General features: G+C 42.8%; 1 protein-coding gene across 7 annotated transcripts in view; it reads right to left on the reverse strand.

The window, feature by feature from the left end:
- Positions 1–21,795, reverse strand: part of TIAM1 (TIAM Rac1 associated GEF 1) — a 381,711-nt gene that overhangs the window by 139,687 nt on the left and 220,229 nt on the right. For all 7 annotated transcript variants that reach the window (XM_055313335.1, XM_055313336.1, XM_055313337.1 and 4 more), the window contains one exon: positions 4,212–4,385. The gene's annotated coding sequence lies outside the window, so the exon portion shown is untranslated. The remainder of the gene's footprint in view (positions 1–4,211; positions 4,386–21,795) is intronic.

Genomic DNA, 21,795 nt, shown 5'->3' on the forward strand with positions numbered 1-21,795 from the left:
AAAAACTAAAAACTTGGGACCAAAGAAAAAAGCAACTACCCAAAGACTCCAAAGTGTAAGCATAAGCATGTGAGTAGTGGAGTCAGTCAAAACCTGAGGAAGCCACTCATACAAGAATGAGTTTCCTAGGTTTTCTCTCTAGACTTACCATGGAAGGTGCGCACCCAGTAAACCTCTGACACAGGCAAGCAAAAATTCCCAAGACACACCCTGTTGTTCTGGCCAAAGAACCAAGAAACCCAAAGAGTGAGGGGGATCCCACAGGAAGAGAAGTGGCAAAGCAAATCCACTACTGCTGTGCATATATCGACAGAACTCCCAGGCTTACCCCTCAGATGCACATGCCTCGGACTGACCCAAAGGCAGAGGCTTTGAGAACTGAATTATTATAAAAACCACAGTCCACCTCCCAGGCTAACAGCCAAGTGGCACGTGTGTGAGACAAATCCAAAGATGCATAGCAAAGACTCTGTGAAACTGACCTGACCGTGGAGCCACCACCCACCAAAGAGGAAACCAAACTGGTAATCTGAACCTAGCTGAGTTGACTACGGGCTAAAACAGCAAAAAAGGAAACCCAACATTTTCCAGATGACTTTAACAGGACCTAGTGTGTCCCAATATAATACTTAACATGTCCACAATGTATTCTAAAGAACCAAGAAATTCTAAGCAGTTCTCGAGAGAAAAGACAATCCCTCAATATCAGTCCTAAAGGGACCCAGATGTTGGAAGGAATATCAAGCAAGGACTTTTTATTTTTTTAATATTTTATTTTATTTATTCACAAGAGACACAGAGAGAGAGGCAGAGACATAGGCAGGCAGAGATGTGGGACTCGACCCCGGGATCATGACCTGAGCTGAAGGCAGATGCTCAACATTGAGCCTCCCAGGTGCCCCTCAAAGACTTTTAAAGCACCTATTACATGGTTGAAACTGCAGTCCAGTGTGTTCTGGGACTCAATATGATAGGAGATGTATGCAAAACACACCCAAATTCATCAATGAAGTGGGGAAAAAATCTTCTGTATTAAAATGTTTTTCTTTGGGTGGCTGGGTGGCTCAGTTGGTTAAATATCTGACTTGATTTTTGGCTCAGGTCATTTATTTCAGGGTTATGGGATGGTCCCTGTGTTCAGCTCCGCACTGAGCATGGAGCCTGCTTAAGATTCTCTCTCCCTTCTCTCTCTCTCTCTCCCTCTGCCCCTTCCCTACTGCTTGAGCATGGGCGCATGCACTCTGTCTTTCTCTCTCTCTCATAAATAGATAAATAGATGATAGATGGATAGATAGATAGATAGATAGATAGATAGATAAATGTTTTTCTTTGGAAATTTCCTCTTCAAAAACTAAACTAAAATAAAGCAGCTATTATAACTATGCTGAGTAAAGGTAAACATCTTGAAATAAATGAAAAACTTAACTGCAAGTAATGTCTATGCAAAATCATTACAAATGTCAATTATTATATATGAGTAGAGAAACAGAACACAAATAAAAAAGAAAGGTAAAACTTGTGTGTTCCAAGATATATCACGCAAGTTGCGATTCTAATCACACTAATGTTACGTCTTCCCCATTTTGCATGAGGAAACATTCCAGTTAATAGAAAATCACCCCACAGCCAAGGTCTCTGGGCAGAGAGCAGTAAGGAAAAATACTACTGTAAGTTCAGATTGTTCAGGAGGGGGAAAAGGAAGAGAAAGAAGATACGAAAGGGTAACTGGAAATAATCTTATTACTTTGAGAACTAAGGAGCCTGTAATAATATTTCTATGGTACAGGATGTCAAATTCCCTAGATGAGACCAACAGTTCAAGCAGTACCCCAAATAGACAGCAGAGTGACCCACTCCTTCCCTGAAGAATGGGAAGGCTAGACGAAATCAAAGCCCAGCCCTATGGGTCAGCCTGCCAAGGCTTGCCCTGGTCAGAAGTAGATAATCAAAAAAGATAATTCTAACAACAACAACAACAAAAGTAATTCTCTTTTCGGGTCAAACATCACTGGAGCAAAACTCTTCTTATCCTCAGAAGTAAAAATTTACATTTGAGATGCACATCCAAGAAAATGGTTTTGAGCAGGTTAAAATTTTCCTTTAAGAATATAATGTTGGGCAGCTTGGGTGGCTCAGCGGTTTAGCGCTGCCGTCAGCCCAGGGCCTGATCCTGGAGACCAGGGATTGAGTCCTATGTCGAGCTCCCTGCATGGAGCCTGCTTCTCCCTCTGCCTGTGTCTCTGCCTCTCTCTCTCTGTCTCTATCTCTGTCTCTGTCTCTCTCTGTGTGTGTCTCAGGAATAAATAAAGTCTTAAAAAAAAAGAATATTAGAATATTAATGTCACTTTCTCTCTCTTTCTCTCTCTCTCTCATACACACACACACACACACACACACACACACACACACACACACACACATGCCAGACCTGTATAATAATTTTAAAGGCAACTATTCTGAATAGAGTGATTGTGGGTAATTTCAATTCTCAAAAAATTATACTTTTTTTTTTTTGTATTTTCAAAAGTTTCTGCACTAAACCTGTAATTCATTTTAAGGAAAGAAAAATAAATAAAACATGTTAACATGTTTGAAGTCCCTGGGTTTTTTGGATAATTGAAGAGAGTGAGGATGTGGGCACTATGCTGACAGCTACAACAAACGACACCAAACCCAAACTCAAAACAGATGGCTGGGAAAAATTACCTAAGGTAAAGAAAATACTATCTAGCTTGGATATAATCACGCTTTCTCTATATTCCAACAGCACTTTGCTTGACCTCTTCACATGGTGTCTGCAGCACGGTTATTTGTACACTGACACACTTGTCTTGCTTTGTATGGACCCCCTCCCCATCTTTTTATAATTGCTCAGTGGCAGGGACCATGCTTTACACATCCCTGTCTTGGTCACCTAAATATACTAACACCTTAACACAGCTCTCCTCGATGGGAGTGATCACGTAGACCATCTCTTAACAAGCGTTCTTCAAATATATAAAACATTAGAGCTCATTAGCAGGCCCAAGATGACCCAATTCACATCATATTCAAGTCAAAAGGGAACTACTAAAGCAAGGTTTCTCAGTCATCGGTAAGGACATTGTGAAACCCAAGCACAAGGCAGTTAATGATGCATATAAATGATAATTATTAATAATATAATTTTGCACTCCCCTGAGGTATTTAAAAACTTATTAAAATAAACATAATGATCACCCTTCTATGACTTGAAAACAGACCTCCAAATTTGCAGGAGAAAGGATGAAATGTATTTATTTCAAAGTTAAATTTGAAGCGAAAATCACAAGACAACAGATTGCAAATTTAAAATTAGCTTCTAGTGGGAGGTCTTGGTTTCAAGCCTGTTTTTTCTCTACTGGAGGCTGAGCTTGAAGAAGGGGTGGGGTAGGGGGTGGGGGTGGGGGGAGCTAAGATTAAACTGAGACAAAGTTCTGAAAGTTTTTGCTAAATCTTCACAAACCCATGAAAAGTGTTTTGCCAAGTCACACGCAAACACCCTTCACACAAGAGACTAAACAGGAAAGTTTTGCAACAAATAAAAGATGATCTTTGATTTAGAAAGATGATTATTTTGACTGTATTTATTTTGCTTTTTAAAGATTATCCAAACCAGAAACAAAATCTATCATTGTTTTGAAGTGAAGATTTTACAGCTAGGTTTGTCGTTTTCAAACATAATCCAATCTAAAGATGGTGAGCTCAGGGATAAATTTAAAAGACCCTGAGGGCAATTCACAGGGAGGGGGGGAGATTTCATAGGTACTGGCTTTTTCTTTCTTTCTTTCTTTTTTTTCTTAAGGTTTAATGCTAATGCTTTTGAGTTCTTAGATGGGTGTAACCCTAATCCAAAGAAGTGGTTCCAAATTCTTTTTCCCACGAGCTACATGCAACAAGGCAATTCCAATGACGCGAAAATGTATCTGTCCCACTGCTTTGGGAGTATCTCCAGGAATTCATGCAGACGCAGATAGGATCAAAAATACATATACAGGGGCACCTGGGTGGCTCAGTGGTTGAGCATCTGTCTTTGGTTCAGGTTGTGGACCCGGGGTCCTGGGATCGAGTCCTGCATCAGGCCCCCCATGGGGAGCCTGCTTCTCTCTCTGCCTGTGTCTCTGCCTCTCTCTGTGTGTCTCTCATGAATAAATAAATAAACTCTTAAAAAAAAAATACATATACAAACCTACCTTACAAGGCAACAGTGGTTCCCAGCCCAACTTGCCCGAAGAGCACTGTGGCATTTAGATACTGAGATTGGAAATGGTGTCCGGATGAACAGCAGCAAGGACCGGGTAGAGGAATCAGTCAGCACCTGCCCCTCGGGGAGGCCATCGTGGTGTCATCGGAGTCTCCGAGGAAACCTGCAGAAGACGGAAAAGGGAAAGGAATTGGTCAGCCAGAACACAGAAGATGGGCCTTTTCGATGGAGCTCACTCTCCTCCATTCTCCAACATCCGTTCTGTGTGCGATACCACCTCCTGGAATCAAATGGTGCAACAGTGAGCAACAGGTATGAAGACCAGGCATCATCAGACATATAAATAAACATAAGCGTAACTATATTTATGGTAAGAAACAGCCCCTAAGGGGCTCCTGGGTGGCTCAGTGGTTCAGCATCCGCCTTCTGCTCAGGTTGTGACCTTGGGGTCCTGGGATCGAGTCCCATGTTGGGCTCCCCACAGGGCGCCTGCTTCTCCCTCTGCCTGTGTCTCTGCCTCTCTCTGTGTGTCTCTCATGAATGAATCAATAAAATTGTAAAAAAAAAAGAAAGAAAAAAAGGAAAGAAAGAAATAGCCCTATAAACAAAGTTATCATTCTCCCCTATTTCTATGGAGAAAAGTATTAGATAACAGAAGCAAGTTCCTATGGAATGATTTCCACGGCTCCCTCTTCCATCTTCCAAAGGCCTCAACGAACAGAGATAATAAATAAAAGGAAACAGGGAAATCTCAGTTACTATCAAAGCGGAGCTATGTTGATGACAAAAGTTGAAGAAAATGTCAAAAGGCAGTAAAACAAAAGACCAAGGACACAGACCTCACCGTGGACACGTTTACAGCTGGCCAGCACAGGGGCCACTCATGAAAAATATGTACAGAAAAGAATTTAGTGAAATATCTCAACTGTTATTTAACACAGGAGATAAACTGACAAGGGCGGCCCTGTGATCAAGCAGTATATGTATAAATGATTTTTTTTTTAAGGGGGAGAAAAAAAGCCTGCCTTCTGAGATGAAATTGCAAATCCTAGAGTCCAAGGGCTCCTTGGGGTGGCTGCACCTTATCACCCTCCTCCTGGTCATCCCTCTGGGGGGGGCTGCCTGCTGCTGCTCCCAGCAAGGCGAGAACCCGAGGTGCCAAACACTTTGAGCAGGAACACGGAGGGAGAAAACACCCTACTCCGTGGAAGGCAGCCACCCAGAGGGGGGAAGTAAATAAATGCACACTTCCACAGAGGACAGAACAATCAGCCAAGTTGCAGCTCTTCCTTATCTCGGAAAATGTGCTATTTAACCTGAAGTGGGTGACTCAACGCTTGCCAGGAAGGGAGCCCGAGTCCCCAGCAATACCCCATTATTACCCTACAATGCGTGCCCTTTCCATAATTCCCCCATTGCTAGCTTGTTCTCTCTCTTTTCCTAGGCATCCTCCTGAAGCCGTTCTCTGTAAATTTTCAAATTTTCAAAGCAGTTCCTGAATTGCCTAGGAACTGGCAGAAATTAATAAGCAACAGCCCATTTATATTGAAATGGACTCATTACGGTGCCAGCTGCCAATAATTTGCAAGGCGGGATTCTTGCTGGCAAATGGGGGCCTGCGGGCGGCTGCCCTTCCACCTGCGCCACAGAAGCTGATAATGCATTTTCTTCTACTTCAGAAAAAGTACATATTCTATCTACCAGAACTAAATTTTTTCTCTATCTGTATCTTTCTAATGCCTGAGTAGAAGAACGACGTGGGGAAGAAGGTAAGAGTTACAGGGCATTATTCATAAAACATGCAGGAAAACAAAACTGAGTTGCACTGGGTCGAACTTTTGTCAGGTCTTGGTGGGGAAAAAAATTGTCCCTATGGCCCAGGCTGCGGAAATGACCCGTGATACGGCCCAATGAAGAGCCTTGTATAGGTTCTTTTGCAGTCGGCAGATATGCTATGGTTGTGATGTGCCAAGAAGTGCTCATTTTGCCTCTAGTGGCCTACCTCCACCCTGGCCTATAGACACCATGAAACCCTGAGAACGATTAGTACTCTTGAGTTTTCTTCGAGAACTGCAAAGAATTCCAGTTTCAACGGAAGGCAGCGATGCACCAAGTTCAGTGATGGAGGTTTGAGCCTCAGCTCTATTGCATGCATCAGGTCAAGTGTTGGCCTCACCATCTACTTGCAGGGTGGTTTGGGGCAAACTCTAGATATCAGCCCTCTACAAACAGAATAGTTCCTAAACCACTGGTTATTACGATCACTAAATAAGATCATCTATGTTACGTCACTAGCTGAGGGCCTACCCCTTGGTCGGTTTGCAATAAACATTAGCTATGATTCTGCAATTACTTAATATTCATAAACTGAAAAAAAATACACTGTAGAAGGTGACTGTTATATGGGCTTCCTTAAAACATCATGCCTAACTCACTGAATCTGGGTCTGTGTTAGAAGTTGGATGACACGAATCACCTCAAATTTGTTGTGGGGCAAGGGTACCTGGGTGGCTCAGTGGTTGAGCATCTGCCTTTGGCTCAGGGCGTTATCCTGGGGTCCTGGGATCCAGTCCTGCATCGGGCTCCCTGCAGGGAGCCTGCTTCTCCCTCTGCCTATGTCTCTCATGAATAAATAAATAAATTCTTAAAATAAAACCTCGTAAGAAGCATCCTGTCATTTGAAGTCCTCGCCAGTTCTAGAAACCAAAGTAAGGGGTATTGTACTTGGTCTCAAAATACTCAAGCTCCTGTACCAGGCTCTATGACTTATGTGACCTTGGGCGACTAAATTATCTGTTGTGAAACTCAACAGGAAAAATGAAGATATAAGATTATCTCCACTACCAAACTACCTAAAAAGATGGTGCAAAGACAGAGAATCAACCCGAAACATTATACAAACCATATAATGCTACAAAAGTATGTTAATTAACTCTCTGTTCATGACTTAAGTGCCCCAAACTGCTTCATAATTAGTGAATTAATGAGAATCAGGAAGTTTCCCCTTACCTTGAATCTTAAAAGTGAGGAGCAGAGGGATGGGGGCTGTTAGAGGTCTTGAATCAAAATCCTGAACAAGCCAAATTCCGGAATATTTATTTCATACGTAACAAGCACCAAAAAAAATTAGTTTTTAGTATTCATTCTTAATCTAAAACTCAGTATCAGATAGATGGATGGGTAAATAGATGGATGGATAAATGGATGGATCTTGGGCATTGAAAAATTTTACATAGTTCAGATATTAAAGAAAATTCACTGCTCTTCTTTACTAATTTTTTAACTATTACTCTATTCAACAAAGGACTCAGTAGTGAGTGACTTTCAAAAATACATAATCTAAAGGCACCTGGGTGGCTCAATCAGTTGAGTATCTAACTCTTGGTTTTGGCTCAGGTCATAATCTCAAGGTCATGGGATTAAGCCCCACATCAGTCTCCAGGCTCAACACAGGGTCTGCTTGAGATTCTCTCTCCTTCTCCCTCCTCCTTTGCCCCTCCCCCTGCTCATGTGTGCACACATATTCTCTAAAATAAATAAATGAATAAAATCTCTTTTAAAAAGATATATTATCTGGGACACCTGGGTGGCTCAACGGTTGAGCACCTGCCCCTGGCTCAGGGCATGATCCCATGGACTCAGGATCGAGTCCCACATCAGGCTCCCTGCCTGGAGCCAGCTTCTCCCTCTGCCTATGTCTCTGCCTCTCTCTGTGTCTTTCATGAATAAATAAATAAAATATTTTAAGATATATATATATATATATATATATATATATATATATATATATGTAATCTAAAATAGAAGAAATTACTATCCTCCAAAACTCAAAAGAAACCCAAAGGGTGATAGAGAGAAAATAAGGTAACCATGCACACCCTATCAAACTACACAGCTAGTGCCATTTACAGTAAGCATTGTAACAGCCAACTCAATTGGGAAAACATGGCAGTGGTAAAATTCACAATTCCAAATCAACTGCTCAGAGGAAGGATGAATATTCTTGGTGCTAAGATCAGATAGAAATTTCCCCTGTGGCCCTCTGAGGCCACTGTGATATGATAAGCAATGTTCTGGACCATATCCTTCCACATGGGCTCAGTGACACATTTCATATGGATGTTTGTTCTTGATAATTGATTTAAAAAGAAAATCACAAGTCGGTAACAGATGTTCTGAAGAAGTAGGATACTGCTGAAGAGTAGAAAGGCTGCATAACCTTCCAGGAAATTCCCCTTAATCACTTCTTGCTCTCCACAGAGTCCTGAGGGTGGTAAGCTTAAGGCTTGTGCCCAGGTATAGCTGGGTCATGCTACCAGATGGCCAACCCCATCTGGCATGAGGGGAGGGTTCCACCAGGGGTGAGCTTGTCCACCTTGTATGAAAACTGAGACTACAGCACAAAGAGGAGGTACTATACCTTCCCTCCCAGGAGAACCAACCACATGACCATGCAAGGTAGGACCAGGATTCTTAGCACAGATGAACAAGCTATGATAGGAACTCCAAATTCCTACTCCCTAAAGCATGGATAACATGGCATTAGCCCAACCATGTTTTGAGACAGGTGAAACCAGACACCCAACTCAGCTGAACAAAATCCCTGGAAGTTCCCATGTTCAAGCACTGTACTTGTTTTGAGCAATGCTACTTCCTAGTAGATCCAAATGTATCTCAAGGTAACTGAGGAAACATGTTCATAGAATCAGTATTTTCAAGCCAGCTATAAGTCAAGAAATCTCTACTAAAATAATAACTTTAATTTTAGAACAGTGAATCTTTGGCAATACTTAACCAACAGGTTCAGCTGGGACAGACCGAATTACCATATTTCATAGGAGTAAAGTCAGTGTGTTTCAAAGTGAAGTAACATGTTCTACCCCGACTCAGCGCAATCTACCATTTATGGAATGCTTACTATCTCTCTGGCAGGGCGTCAGTGGCTTTAGGCCAAAATATTCTTCTAAGTTTCCCTCGGTTCTTGGTGTTTATTGTCTTGCAGCTACAGTTGGACACTGGCAACTGCCAATGCATACAACTCCAACATTGCACTACAAAGCTCCCTCCCAGCTCCGTCCAAGGGAGTTGGAAATTGCCAGTCCCAGAGGGCTATGTTACACAGCTGGCCATCAAATCTCCCAAACACCCCCTCAAGCCTGGCCCAACAAAGGCTTTCATGAGGCCCAGCTTACTGAAATCAATTTAATAGCTTTTTCAGGACAGACCACGAGAACCACATAATTTCTCAAAAGTCTAAGTAGCCTCATTCCCACTAAGAAGCCATGAAGCTACTGAACACTTGAGAACTCCACCCAACACTCCAAGAGAAGTGACCCTGTGATGTTGACAGCCCACTCAGCTCTGGGCTCCTAGCTCCTAAATTCTCCATTTGAAGTTTGAGTCATGTCAAAAATAAAGCCCACCCATGTCACTGCAGGAGTGAATGGGACATTGGATTCCCAAAGAAAATGGAAGTGGAGCTGACCATGGTTAACTACTAATGCTGAAACCTGCCCTTCAGCATTACACCACATTGTGGCCTTACTTTCATGGGATATTCCCAGGGAGAGAACCAGCTGCCCATGAGAGGACAGTGGGAGAGGACAGTATGCCATTGAAAGAGCTTCCATACCTCCCATGTGACATACCAGAGTGTACAATCCTTAAACTGCACCCCAGAATTATCTTCCCCAAAACACATCAATGCCTTAGTAAGAAGAGATTTCAAACAGCGTCTTTTCCAAAATGAAGTCACCCAGGTTCCTGTTTTCAGGCCGACTTGTCTCCTACTCCCATACCAGCTATAGAAGCCTTCCCAGACACAGGAAGCAGCTTTGGATCCCAAACCACTGGGGCAGATGAGTGATGGGTTAGGGCAGCTCCTCTTTCACAATCAAAGATTACAGCTCCAGAGGAGGAATTTGGTTCTGGTTCTTTCTGGCTTTCCACCATACCTGCTGTTTATAGTGTGGAGACTGGAGACCAGGGAGTCTCCATTCTGAAGGACAGGGCCTTGAGTGAGCAGCTGAGCAGAAGGGCACTCTAAGAGCAGGGAGTGTCAGACTCAGCAGCTGCTGTCCACCTCCAAGATTTTCTCCAGGCCCACCCAGGGGACTGAGCGGCATTAAACAGCAACCTGCCATTTCCACGATGGTTTCCAACGCCTACAACCTGGCCTTCTCCCTTCACCTGTTCTCTCGATGAGCAGCCAGGAGGGAAGTCTTCAACCTGAAATGTAATCGAGCTGTCAAGGGGTCTCCCCTTCTTCATCAGGAAGCAGAGTAAGATGTGGTCACCTTGGAGATTTGGTTCCGTTGGCCACTATTACAGGTACAATAGTTTCCTCACCCAGAGCTGCCTCTCCCACAGAGAATGGGAGGGCCACTCCGTGAGTCAGGGAAGAGCTCCGTGGGTGAGGTGTGGCAACTATGCCTGCCGGCAACAGGGGCTGGGACTGCCTTTGACACAGAGGAGGGAGAAAGGACCACAAACCCCTCTGGAGAGGTTACCAGGCTAGAGACCCCAAATACACACTCCTCATGCTCAAGCCTAAAGGACCCATCAGAATGAATCACTCCCTCCAGCTGATACCTGTTCTTTGGTTCTGTTTCTGCTGCTGGCAGTATTCATGTCAGCGGAAGGCATGTATGAGATGGCGAAATTCTCTAAGAGAAAACAGCTAAAGAGATTTTGGTAAATCAGATACTAAAGGATGGAGAGGAAGGAAGATAAACTAAAAATCTTAAGTGTGTGTGTGAATATTAGATTAACAACATAATTCAGTAATCAAAACTCAATGAGCAAGTATGATAGCTGGAAACACAGCTGCCCTACATAAAAAGTGACACTATAATGGGTCCTGTGCAAAGCCACTGGTAAGGGGATATTAGGAACACTAATCCTGATACGTGTTTAGGTGGTAACAGAGAATTTTTTAATCAAAGACTAAGGAAAACATTTTAGTGCAGCAAATAAGATGATTTGTAACAAAATTTTTAAAGGAATTCTTCCCAAGGATTTTCAAAATGGGATAAATCCTTTACCTGTAAGTCCCCACCTTCTAGAAAGGAAGAAACTAGTTTAGGTATCTGGGTGGCTCAGTCAGTTGAGTGTCCAACTCTTGGTTTTGGCTCAGGTCAAGATCTCAGGGTGGTGAGAATGAGCCCTGAGAGGGCTCCTTGCTCAGCTGGGAGTCTCTTTCTCTCCTCCTCTCTCCCTCTCCCTCTCTCCCTCTCTATTCACTCTCCCTCTCTCTCAAATAAATAAATAATTAAAAATAAATAAATAAAAATAAAAACGGGGGAAAAATAAATAAAATAAAAATGGGAGAAACTAGTGCTCACTCATGAAAGAGTGACAGGAAAAGGTTTCACAGGCCTAGCATCCCAAGGTAGTCCCAGGACACTCAGCCCAAAATGCTCCTTTACCCTGTCATTTGAAAGTAAAAAAGGCCTTTTAAAATGACCTCGATTTTTTATTTGCAAATCACTTCCAACTCTCTTGCAGTTATAAAATTAAGACTACAAGCTCCAGCAGGTAAAACATGGTTCCTTATTTCACTGATTCTAAGAAACACATTTTTCACTTTGAACATCTCTGAAATTAAATGTACCTTACAGTCACAATACTGTAGGGTGGTTTCACGGGGCCATTTTCTTTCTTACTTTCTTTCTTAGTTAACTCAACCAACATTTATTGATCACCTACTGTATGTCCAGGATAAGGAAAGAGACCATTTTCCTTATGATGCTCCAAGTCTGAGTAAATCATGATCACCTATCCAATCAGAGACAGGGCTGTAAAGGCTCATCTGGCATTGTCAGTAGTGAATGATAAAAAGAAATAGGCGAGGGGCACCTGGGGCACCTGGGTGGCTCAGTGGTTGAGCATCTGCCTTAGGCTCAGGTCATGATCCCGGGGTCCTGGGATCGAGTATCACATCAGGCTCCACACAGGGAGCCTGCTTCTCCCTCTGCCTGTGTCTGCCTCTCTCTCTGTGTCTCTCATGAATAAATAAATAAAAATCTTTAAAAAGATGAAGGAGGAAGAGGAGAAGAAATAGGCTAATTCTGCCAGAAGAAGCTGTCATTTGGTCTTAATGGGCTAATATGATTGGCTTAGCTTGTGAGGATAGGAGGAAATAAACAATAACAGGAGGGAGTATGCAAAAAAAAAAAAAAGAAAAAAAAGGGAGAACTTTCCAGAAAGAAAGCAAAGCTCCCAGGGCTGAAAAAGCATCAGTCCAATGTTGTAGAGAGGTAGATGCATAGAAAGGAGCTGGAAATTGTAAGGCTAAAAAGACAGGTTGGGGCTATTGATGCTACACCAAGGAATCAGACAGTATGTGTGATGGACTATGTGATAGGAACTTATTAGCAGAGTTATACAATCAAACATGTTCTCCCCAGCCCACTCTGGCTAGCAGGGAAAAGAAGTGGAGGCTTCTTGCAACAAACCAATCAGGTGGTCATTGGCTGGAGATAAGGTGGCCTAGACAGGGCCAGTGAGAACCTTGAAGTAATAAAAAAGGCAGGCAGAGTCACCAGGACTCAGTGGCCACATAGTTACCTGTCAGAAATGAGAAGGGAAGGAGAAAAAGAAGGGGGAGATGCTTCTGAAGTTTAGTTTGATAACTGACAGAGAAGGTGACAATAACACCTCTCCCACTGTGAGATCATACGGAGCACCCATTCGAAAGTTTTATCCTTAAGAGGTGGGAATTCATAGTGATCCTACTAGAAATGTGATGTCCATTCCACACTGGCACAGAGCAACCAGAGTTGGAACACATTAGCACAGACAGGAAGAAAGGGAGGGAGGGAGGGAGGGAGGGAGGGAGGGAGGGAGGGAGGGAGGGAGGGAGGGGAAAGATAGGTAGAGGTAGGTTAGGTGGGAGGGAAAAGGAAAGAAAGAAGGAAAGCAGGCAGGAAGGCAGGAAGAAAGGAAGAAAAGAAGAAAGGAACCCTGCCGAAAAGCTTAGATCAAGAAGAATTTATGGAGACACAAAAACTGGCCAGTTATATCATACAATCGAAGAACTTTAAACTCACATACACACAACCTCTGATGACCTGTGAGAGGCCAGAAGTTGAAAACATTATCTCAACTATGCCTTCCATTGACTAAGCCAATGGCTATAATAATAAATAGATTAAATAACATGAATAATTTCACACAAAAATAAAATGCTACCTCAGGTTTGGTGCCAAGAAGTTAAAATGTAAATCAGATTTCAGATTTGAGTTCAGCCCCCAAAATTCTCTAGGTCCACAGGACACCCACTGTGCTCCTGACTCACTCTGAGGTTGGGTTCATCATTTAAATAAGATTGTTGACTACAAGGCTGGTGCTCCAAAGCTGTACAGATCATAGGGAAATGCATCTGGGATGCATAAAGCAGCCCACCAGACACTACTTCAAATGTAGCATTTGAGGACCATCACCTCCCCTTCCACGAGTGAGTGAAATGGGAAGCTAACAGCAGAACTCAACTCAATCCCATCATCCTGACCATCCGCCATCTCTTTAAATTAAGAGGCTGGTCTAGAAGTTTCTGTGCTCCTTATACTTGAAAGTAAGTCCATGTTTCTTTAACCTGCTTAAGTTAAAACCTGTGTCATAACTGTAACCATTGTGAGATTCTCTTTCCAGTAAATACATGATTCAATTAAGGCAAAAAGTGCCAAGGAGCTTGGCCCCAGAAATGCAAGATGGAACAACCAATTCTTACTTTACACACTGGTGCATGATCTTTTTGGCTGAGTAACGACCAACATTCATCCCAACTGAATTAAAAACTGAGGGGGAAATAAAAAGCACACGAAGTGGTTGCAGACTTGATTTTTAAAAGTAGAAGAAGAAGAAGAAGAAAAAAATCAAATGACTTTTTTATGACTACTCCCTGTAGTCAAAAGAGGATAATCAGCCTCTTTCACATAAAGACAGTTCCTGGGAAACCATGGGAACGCCTCTGAAACAGTGATACATCAAAGTCCCCATGCAGAAAAACCGATACATAAAATCACAAAGCAAATCTGTTTCTTGTATGACGGCAACTAGCTTAAAAAGCTTGACATTCATTGCCAAGTAATATCTATGAGACCACACACAAAGCAAGCAAAACAGACACCGGCCTGCCTTCTAAGAACTAATGAGTACACTCCTGTCCAGGGCACTGCTGTGCAAATGGTTTTATGGGCATCCTCATTCAATAAAATAGTTCAGAGCATGCCCATCTAAAACAATAGGAGTGTGTGTCATCGCTCATTTAATTGACGTATAAATTACATACATGAGCTACTGTCCAAATAAATTATGCACATTTTAAAACTTCTGTGTATGTTGATGATGTAGGTGATTTATGTGAACCAAACAAAAATATACAAAAATTTAGGTGCGCAAAATAGAAATATAAATTCTGAAATTTCCTTCTCATACCCTAATGAGAGCATCTCGCACATCCATCTGACGTTGAAGACTATTGCTGGAACAGAGAGAAAGCTGACCCGGAAACTAAGAAAAGATGGCATGTGGAAAGCTCAAAGGAATGCCTCCTTCCCCGGCCACATGACCCCAGTGCGAACAAAACCACCTGGAGTGCCTATCCCCCTTCCTTCCATCCCCCTTCTATTTATCTTATTCCACCTTGGTCCAGGCTTACTGTTTCTTCCAGGGACATGGTGGACAGGTGGGGTCTGCAGGTTGCAGAGAACTCTCCAGCAGCAGAAAAAAGGTCATTACGGTAAAACAAAAACAATCCCAAATCTGTTGCTAATGTTTGTTTTTTAAGCCTATTTCACAAATTCCTCAGTTCCCATCTTCAGAGTCTAAATTTTACCTGCATCTTAGCCTTCTTATGAAGCAACATCACGGCAGTGTCAAAATCTCCAAGAATCTTCAGGAAGGTAACGTATCACCAGGCCTGTGAACATGTGCTGAAAACCTGGGGCTGTGCTGAAGTTATCTGCTGATAGGATTAGCTCTCACTGGGGGCCATTAAATTGTGTTTTCTGCGATCAAGGTTTTAGTCAATACCCCTTTACCAGTGCTTACTAAAACGATGCCATATGTAGAAAAAGAAAATGATATAGGGAGGAGGGACTCATTTCTGCAACCTGCTTATCTCCAACCCCTCTAAGACAATACAGTGACTGGCCAAGAGGCAATAGGCAAAAACAAGTTTCCAACCATGGCTGCTTTTTTTTTTTTTTTTTTTTTTGGTGTGGGGAACCTCAAACACAGCCAGGGTAAGGAGCCAAGAAATATCAGTTATATGGTCTGGAGGGAAAAAAGGCCAACAACAATAACAACAACAACATAACACACAAAGAAAAATCATTTTTGAAATATTCTTGAATGAAACTTTGGTTTTCCTAGGTGGGAGGAAAAGGTTCCATCTTCTGGAAGAAATCCTCATTCTGTCTGGCCAGCTTCCCATCCCGAAAACCACCGGTAACTAAAGGAGTTAAGAGTTCAATTTAAGAGTTCAATTTTTTTTTAAAGATTTTTTTTTTTTAATTCATGAGAGATACAGAGAGAGGCAGAGACATAGGCAGAGGGAGAAGCAGGCTTCCTGCGGGGAGCCCAATGCAGGACTTGATCCCAGGATCACACCCTGAGCAGAAGGCAGATATTCAACCACTGAGCCACCCAGGTGCCCCTAGCCAGCTCCTTCTATTTCTATCCTTAAATCTAGGTCTCCTTGCTTTTAATCTCCATCACTCATATCCCTCTCTGCTGCCCACTCAGTGCATTCATCACTGCAAAACCGAACTAGCACACATTCAAGATGTATGTAACGTCCTTCCAGAATGAAGTCCCTTCAATCCCTGCTCTGCTACCTAACATACAAACAGTCCTGGCACGGCCAGCAAAGAGAAGAGTCCTAGGGATAAAGGGGCATCTTTCTCAAGAGTCACTTTTATTCAAAGATTTACTCAGGAGGTTGGTTGATAATGGAATAAAATTTTAAATGTATATGATTTTTGAAGATGAAATACCCATCTTTCCCCCCGCCCCCCGCCCCAAATAAAATGGTACGTAGAATGGCTGGAAGCTAATTCTGTTTTTATGTTGGAGTGTTTTATTGGAAAACTGTGCAAAGTTCTGGTCTCCCAAGACCACTTTTCTCCTCAGAATCCCCTAAGTTATCAGTTATAGGAACACCAGTCTTAATCCGTCCCTTCAGGGAGATCACCAGTTCCTCGAGGGAAAGGATTATAGCTTATTACTTTTTGGCATGTTGTTCCATGGCACATGTGCTCTGTGTTGGTCTGGGTTCTCTAGAGAAGGGGAACCAACGGGATGCAAATGGATGACGGATGGATGGATGGATGATGGATGGACGGACGGATGGATGGATGGATGTATGAGCCAATATTTTAAGAAATTGGTTCATGTAGTTGTAGGTGTTGGCAAGCTCACAATCTTCAGGGCAGACCAACAGGGTGGAGACCCAGGGAAGAGATGATTCTGCTGCCTTGAGTACAAAAAGCCCCTGGAGGCAGAATTTTTTCCATCCAGAAGACCTCAGTCTTTGCTCTTACAGGGACTTCACGTGATTGGATGAAGCCCATCTACATTACCGGGGATAATCCACTTTACTCAATCCCTACTGACGTAAATGCTAATCATATGTAAAAATTACCTTCTAGTAACATCTAAACTGGTGTTTAACCAAACAACTGGGCACCACAGCCTAGACAAGTTAACATATAAAATTAACCATCACATGCCCAACAGACTTTTCTGCTAATACCTAGGAATGGCATCAATGTCACCCAAGGGAACAGAAAGAATAAAAATTATTCCCCCACAAATGTTTACAACCGTCTATCCAGCAGGGGCTCTTGACTGATCTATTGGATTTGAGCTCTAAAAGAAGATCTCCTAGGGGTGTTCCTGGTAGCCTCAAGCTCCAGGGCAGGAAGAGATCACTTCCTTTCATGATGTCATCTTTGCCATATATTTCTAAGAACCTTTTTTTTTTTTTTAAGATTTTATTTATTTATGAGAGACACAGAGAGAGAGAGGCAGAGACACAGGCAGAGGGAGAAGCAGGCTCCGTGCAGGAAGCCTGACATGGGACTCAATCCTGGGTCTCCAGGATCACACCCCGGGCTGAAGGCGGCGCTAAACCACTAAGCCACCAGGGCTGCCCTAAGAACATTTTTTTAAAGGTTTTATTCTTATGTCATCTCTATACACAACATAAGAATTGAATTTACAATCTCGAGCTCAAGAGTTGCATGCTTCTACCAAGGGAGCAAGCCAGAGGCCCCTGTCATATATTTCCAGATAACTGCATCCCTCTGAGCTTGTCTCCTGGTAGCCAACATCATCAAGAGCTATGACTCTCTTTTACTTCAATATGGAAACAATATCATTTGCAAACTGGAAAACACAAATACAACCGGCTCCTACTGTTAATCCTTCCCCCCCCATCCCCCCTACCACATATGCTCAAATTATGGAGGTCCTGGGTACACAAGCTTCCCCATGGTGACATTTCCACACCAGCTCTAGATCTGAAATCACCACCTTCTCCCACCCCTGAGCCAAGACTTCAAGCACACAGCAGGGTTGGGGGTGGGGGGGTGTCCCCAGCATGTCCTCCATTCTAATGCAGCTGGGCTTGAAGTCTGAGCTTGAAAGCCCAGGAATGGGGAGGAGGGTCGGAATGATTGTTCAACAGCCTCCTACGCCCTGCTCATGACTAATGCATCACACTGTGAAAGCAATTCCTCCGGAGTTAGCTGGAACTGACAGGTCCACATTTAAACCAAACCAACCCTCGGAAGGCTCAGGCGTCACCAACAGCCTTCCCAAGCCCTAAGCATGCCCCCTTCTGAAAATATTCACCTTGAGAGAAAACAAGCTGAGAGATTTGGCTTGAGGGTCCTAATCCTGCCTTTCCATAGGGTAGGAAGCTTGAGTTTTCAAGGACCAAACCAAAGAACATTCACAGTAGGTAGGCAATGGATATTCCTCTTGGAGCGATAACTTGACAACTTGAGGCAAATTATTTAATGTCTCCACAGCTTCATATCCCTCCTTCAGTAAAATTCAGCAACTAATAAGTGTTTCCAAAATGTGGGATTCACAGGACAGCTGTTGGGGGTGGGGGGAAATAATAGGGAGAGGGAGAGCAGAAGAGGGAGCCCTTGAGGGTGAGGGGATATAATGAGGGGGAGGAGGAGCAGAAGAGGGAGCCCTTGGGGGTGGGGGGGGAGGAGGAAAGTATTGTGTCCATAATCAATGTAGGATTTGCTTTTCCAATAGTGATTTTCCATTCAAAATAGCATCCCCGAGAAGAAGGAGGGAAGTGGATTCATTAAATAGAGCTTGATGATCAAAATAATACCAGCCTTCTGGTCCTACGGATGCCTCGCTCGAACGAGCACAGGGAAGTGGGGACTGTGTGCGGCCTGAACTAATGTTGGCACCAGGGTGCCAGCTCTACAGCCACCTGTTTTGTTCTGTTTCTCTCACTCTGTCCCCACACTCACAGGAACAGGCTGCCATCTGTGCTGTACCAGCTCGGCTCAGTTTTCCATAAAGGTAAATAAGATCATGACGTTTCTCATCTTAAAAAAAAATAAAATTCCTCCAATTATTACTTTCTGAGCTCAAGCTCAATTCAGCTCGACCCAATTTCATTTCAGTGTGTGCTGAGCACCTCCCCTCAACGGGCTCAAGATTTCACAGGGATGCTAAGACAGGGAAGGTGTCAGGCCCCTTAAACAGCCTTAAAGATCCTTTGGGGGGTGGGGGAGGACTAAAACAAGAACCAAAAAGGGCAGTGTAAGACCCAAATACTAAGTACTTAAAATGAGCTCAGAGTAGATGAAAAATGAAGGTGTGACTTAATAAAATTCTTTATGCCAAGAGGATGTTCATGTCACCAATACTCTTGACAGTGAAATATATGCTCTTCACAAGGCAAGGTGAAAAATGCGTATAGATTATAAGAATATACACAATAGGACAGGATGGCAGTTTATTGTGATCTTTTTAAGCTGAATGTTATGATTACTCAGAAGGCCAAAAGGTGATGGCCATTTTGGTATCCTAATCTATAACTGGAATACCGCTTAAATCCTTAAAAAGGCAAACATTTCTAATTGTAAGTGACATATCTATTGTCTAGAGGATGGAACAAGAGCTTGACCATGATCAGAAGCCAGGTCTACATCCCCCAAAACGTGCTGTGTTCATTTCTCAACTCCGCACTGTCTTGCAATATTTGTACACACACTGTAGAAACACAGGAAATGTTCAGAAGTGTCCTTAGGAAAATGTATTCCATGGTCAAAGCTGGAAGCTCTAGCTCCTGTAGTGAAGAAATGGATGTCACTTTTTTAAACCAACTGTTTCCCGAACTTTCTTAATCACAAAACCTGATTTGGCCTGTGGGACCCTGAGTGTTTTGTGGGTTCTTATTGCGGGGAACCATCTAACAAAAATGTGCTCATTTTTATTACTATAGATTCAGACTTCTTGCCCAATAAAGAGCCAAGTCATCAAGGTGTTTACTTAATTGGCAGCTCCAAGTATCAATATCATCACCAGCACTACCCTCATCGGGTAGTCCTCCCTCATAATTTTCTATGTTCCTTCATCTAAATCTCTCCATCAACCATAAAACAGACCATGAGAAAGATAATAATGACTAAGCAGGCATCATCCTTGGCTCTTAGACTTCTTACTCACTGAGCATAGGTCAGATCCACACCAGGGTTCATGTGTTTTTTTTTTTTTTGGGGGGGGGGGTGCGGTTTACACATGTCCACGTGTATATGGGATAACTAGAGTAAGTGTTTTAAAAGAAATCACGAGATAATGCTATGGGTACCCCCACCCCAAGCCCTTTTTTATAAGGCCTGGTATAAGTGAGTCAGAGAAAGAAACAAATATATTGCTCTGCATGAAATATCTATTGGAGGAGGAGGTGTAGGTGAACAGGAATACAAGTTTTACAGGTGATTTTATAGAGATTCGGAGCTAGCAGTTTCTTCCCACTAATTAAAACAAAAACCATCAACAACCAGAAGCCAACATTTCTAATCGTGGGCTTGTTTTGTTTACAACACAGTGCATCCAGAAACCTTCAAGACGTAGCAATGAATTGCTCAAAAATCATTTGTAACATGTTAGGCCTACTTAATTCTCGAGAACACCCTACCATCTCCTTTGGGACTCAATCAAAAATAAATCTGCTCCATGCTTCTCAGAATGAAGGGAGGCACAGCCCTGGTTTTCACGGAGTAAGCCTGGCCCTGTATCCACACCACCAACCTCCCCCATTTCCATGACATTTCTGAGAACACAATTAACTGCTGACACTGGCCCAGGCTTCAGTGGAGCAAACGCCAAACCTGTCGACTGTTATTTCTTGTTGGGGCTTGTGCTATTTGTTTGTGAGGTATGTTCGATTTATAATGGGAGTTTGTCAGCTTCTTTTGTTTGAACTTGACACAATGGGAAAAGCCCTTAAGGGTTAATTATTAATCTCAAAATGAAATCTGAAACAGATAATGAACGGGTCTTGAGCAATTGTGAAAGACACCCCATAGCATCAGTCAAAATAGGGACTGTTCCCAGACCAGAGCCCTTGCAAGCTTCACTGCATTTCATTAGCCATTAAGTGACTGGGACCAAGGGGCTGCTGGCTGGCTCTGTTGGTGATGCATCTGCCTTCAGCTCAGGTCATGATCCCAGGGTTGTGGGATCGAGCCCCATGTTGGGCTCTCTGCTCAACTGTTTCTCCCTCTCCCTCTGCCTGCTGATCTGCCTGCTTGTGGACCCTCTCTCTCTCTGTCTCACTCTCTGTCAAATAAATGAAAGAATCTTAAAAAACAAAACAAAAAAACCCACAGATGACTAGGACCAAGAGATTAATAATGCTCAAAGAATGAACTTTAGAGCCAGACAGACTTAGGTGGGAATTTTGCTTCTGCTACTGAATACCTAAATGGCTGTGGAGAGTTAGTTCACACCGCGAAGACTCAGTTTCTTTATTCGTAAAATGGAAATACTAAGAGTAAATGGAACAATCCACTGGAAACCACACGACCTACTATCTGAGCCACAGAAGTGATCAACAGATGGTCAATGTGGGGGATCTTTCATTATATCTAGATATTGATTAGTAATCATATTCTCTAGCTTCCTGCACCATCATTAGAAATTTTCAAAAAATAAACCCCAAGCAAGTAAGAAAAAATTATCTGTGAGTTAGTGCTTAAATTTATTGAATCTCAGGCAGCCTGGGTGGCTCAGTGGTTTAGCGCCACCTTCAGCCCAGGGTGTGATCCTGGAGACCTGGGATAGAGTCCCATGTCAGACTCCCTGCATGGAGCCTGCTTCTCTCCTCTGTGTCTCTCTCTCTCCCTCTGTATCTCTCATGAATAAATAAAATAAAAACTTTTAAAAAATAAAAAAATAAATTTATGAAATCTCATTCCTTGCTGATTGCATTGAAAACACATGAAGCCTTCATATAGAATAGTCAAACGGGGCATCCAGTGTTCCCTGTCAGTGATAAATCATAAGGATGAGAAATGACAACTCAG

The sequence above is a fragment of the Nyctereutes procyonoides genome, unplaced genomic scaffold (genome assembly GCF_905146905.1).
Source record: "Nyctereutes procyonoides isolate TBG_1078 unplaced genomic scaffold, NYPRO_anot_genome, whole genome shotgun sequence".
In the NCBI taxonomy this organism is placed as follows: Eukaryota; Metazoa; Chordata; class Mammalia; order Carnivora; family Canidae; genus Nyctereutes; species Nyctereutes procyonoides.